The sequence below is a fragment of the Rhincodon typus genome, chromosome 7 (assembly GCF_021869965.1).
Source record: "Rhincodon typus isolate 14 chromosome 7, sRhiTyp1.1, whole genome shotgun sequence".
In the NCBI taxonomy this organism is placed as follows: Eukaryota; Metazoa; Chordata; class Chondrichthyes; order Orectolobiformes; family Rhincodontidae; genus Rhincodon; species Rhincodon typus.
Genome location: NC_063338.1, coordinates 32,198,187 through 32,201,683, shown reverse-complemented (window position 1 = coordinate 32,201,683; position 3,497 = coordinate 32,198,187). Strand labels below are relative to the sequence as shown.

At 42.4% G+C, this 3,497-nt stretch overlaps 1 long non-coding RNA gene across 1 annotated transcript; it reads left to right on the top strand.

Annotated features, from left to right (window-relative positions):
* Positions 1-1,297: 1,297 nt before the first annotated feature.
* On the top strand, positions 1,298-2,339 carry LOC125483499. Its single transcript, XR_007262463.1, has 2 exons — positions 1,298-1,417; positions 1,755-2,339. It is a non-coding gene; the product is annotated as an uncharacterized LOC125483499 (long non-coding RNA).
* Positions 2,340-3,497: the final 1,158 nt, after the last annotated feature.

The window sequence follows — 3,497 nt, the reverse complement described above, 5'->3', positions numbered from 1 at the left end:
GGCTGAATGGTAGGAGTCAGAGGGTGGTGGTGGAGGATTGCTTTTCAGACTGGAGGCCTGAGACCAGTGTGTTTCACAGGGATTGGTACTAGGTTAACTGATCTAAATAAGTTAGATGAGAGTATTGGAGGCATAGTGATAGTGAAGAAGGTTATCTAAGATTGCAAAGTGATCTTAATCAATTGGGTCAATGAGCTGATGAGTGGCAGGTGGAGGTTAATTTGGAAAAATGTGAGCCATGGCATTTTGGCAAATCAAGTAAGGCCAGGACTTGTACAATTAATGGTAGGGCCCTGGATAGTGTTGTAGAACAGAGACCGTAGGTTCAGGTATATAATTTTTTGAAATTTGCACCACATGTAGGCATTTAGCATGCTTGCTGCCATTGCTCAGATGTTTGAGTATAGAAGTTGGGATGTCATGTTGAGGTTGTGCAGGATGTTGGTGAGGCTTCTTCTGGAGTAGTGTGCAATTCTGTTTGCCCTGTTGAAGGAAGAATATTAAACAGGAGGGTTCAGAAAAGATTTACCAGGATTTTGCTGGGAATGGAGGGTTTGAAATAGAAACAGAGTGGAAAGAGTTTTTTTCACTGGAGCATAGGAGGTTGAAGGGTGACTTTATTGAGGTGTTTAAAATCATGAGGGCCATAGATTAGGTGAATGACAAGGGTCTTTTTCCTGGGGTGGAGGAGTTCAAAACAGGGGGGCATATTTTTAAGGTGAGAGGAGAAAGATTCAAAAATGACATGAGGGGCAACTTTTTACAGAGAGGAATTTGTGTGTAGAATGATCTGCCAGAGAAAGTGGTAGATGCAGGTACAGTTACAAAGTTTTTAAAAGAAATTTGTCTAAGTTCATGAATAGGAAAGGTTTGGAGGGATATGGGCCAAGTGCAGGCAGGTGGGACTAGTTTAGTTTGGGAACATGTTGGTGTGGACTATTTGGACTGAAGGGTCTGTGTCCATGCTGTATGACTATTATCTCCAAAAACTGTAACATGTTGGTTATATAGAACAGCTGTTCCTTTTTTATATATAAGAAACAATAAACAACCGTCTCAGTTTTAAACGAGGCATTTACAGGAGTGACCTTCTCCCAATATCTTGCTATGGGGCTAAGTGCTTACAAATTCATACATGCAAACCTCCCACTTTCTTCAGGGGCCCCATGGGTTTGAAGTATCGACGCATCTAGCGAATGTAAATAATTCCTATTTAATGAGGATGCGCGAAGGGTTCCCAGCTAGCTGCAAAGTTGAATAAGTGCAGAGCGTACAACTGAATTTCAAAATCTTTACAGACATGAAAAATAACGTTCATTTGTATTTCAGCATCTGCATGTCGCGTGGATAAATACTCTACTGTGTGACCCCATTACCTAAGCGAGTGCACAGAGGAAAATGCCAGGATGAGCATGAAGTGATCATTTTTTGTTGTTTTTACAATTTTCTTGTTAAAAAAACAAACAGCCTTTTATTTTTCCTGCGTGGGAAAATGCCCCATGATACACACTCACCTCCACATTCATGATTGAGATTCCAGTCCCTGTGAACAGCTGATAACTTGGACAAAGCCAAAGGAAAACTTGTCAAGCTAGTTAGCCGGAACACGATTCCTGCTTTCTTTCCTGAATTCACTTACCGAAAGGGGGTGGTGGAGTCTGGCTGCAGAGCAGCGTCGGTTTAATAAGGCTGAAGTGGCTGTGATCTTTCTGGCTGCGCCTAATCCTGTCTCTTTCTCTCTGTTTGTTCCCCAGAGCTTACTGAAATGGGAAGGGGTTGGTTTTGGATTCTGAGGCGTTTGCAGGCTGGCGTGTAACGTCAAAGGAAGCCGGACCAGCTCGGAGACACTCCGCTTTCTTTTGAAAGTCAGGTTTAAGATTATTGCGCCTCAAATCAAAACGGGAAGCTGGTGGGAAACATTGCGGAAATTGACTTTTTTTTGCTGTCAGAATTCCGAAGACGGATATGGCGAAGCATCATTCCAAATACAATCGTAACATTTGAAGGACTATTATCAATCAGATTCATCTGATTTAGTAATGTTTTGTAACGTTGGATAGATAGCATGCATCAAGGCTAAAGGATAGTAATAATCTGAGATGTGCTATCAATTATCTCAGTGCCATCATGATTGTGAATATGTTCGCGTCGGACAATACTACAACGCCGTGTTCTGCCGAGGGCTGATATACTGCATCTCCAGAGTCCAGTGGGAAACTGCTTTGTCCTTCCAGCGTATGTTCAGTGCTTCACCCTTACAGAGCCAGGTGTTGTTACTAAACTCACATCATCTGTATCAATAAATATGTTCATGTGTTGTATATCTATTTTCCAATCAATGCTGTAACCCACTGTGCTTTTTTAAACCAGCTTTCCGAACATGCCAGGACCTTTTATGGTCATGCACAATACTTGTCAGACGCAAAGCAAACATGATCTAACAAGGTCGGATAATGATCCATTGATTTAATAATGATAAAGCATCAGGGTGTGGCCGCTGAAAGCGTCCACCTCCCTTACCGACATACACTGGCAAGGAAATTTCATTGAAATAACTTATACAGGATCAGAAGGTCGTTCGGCCCCTCGAGTCTGCGCTGCCGTTCAGCTGATCTTCCACCTATCTCTGAAAGAATAGATCCCCACTTGCGCCTTGGTATTTGAGATAAATATCAAATCTACCGGAGGTTCCAAGTTAAAATAAAAAATGTACCTATTTCTCATTACTTTGACAGTTACACGTCGGCAAATTCTAACAGAAAAAATAATGACTATTGTACCATACGTAAACAACATCAAACTGACGGTGAATAGAACTGAAAACATTCTTTAAAAATAGGGTTAAAATTGTTTCAGAGATAGTACGAACTGCAGATGCTGGAGAATCTGAGATAACAAGGTGTAGAGGTGGATGAACACAGCAGGCCAAGCAGGAAGGCTGACGTTTCGGGACTAGACCCTTTGGCTTTTGACTCATTCAGGGAACGTGGGCGTCTCTGGCTGAGCTAGCATTGATTCCCGTCCCTAATTACCCTTGAGAAGGTGATGATGAGCTGCCTTCTTGAACCGCCACAGTCCCTGTGGTGAAGGGTACGCCTACAGTGCTGTTATGGAGGGAGTGCCAGGATTTTGACCCACAGATCTTTGTGATGTCTAACCACAAACAAGTATTGACCAGGGCTTGTTCTGAATTCTGATTAAACATGAGTTTCCAGGACCTCACGTCATCGGACTGGAAGGATTATGGTTATGTCAAGGATCTCAACTTGTTGATTTCAGAAGTTGCCGCACATCATTATAGCGTAGACAGTAGTCTCTCGCCTGCTGGGTCGTTTCGAGGTTCCCTTTCCCCCTCTGTCTGAGTGGAAATTAAATCTCTAGAACGCCAATACTTTATTAGTCTAGTATAATGACATGGGGGAGCCCTGAACTCTGGTTTGGTTGCTACACCACTCCATTCTCTATCGATTATCACATTGCTTAAAATCGAAATTTTT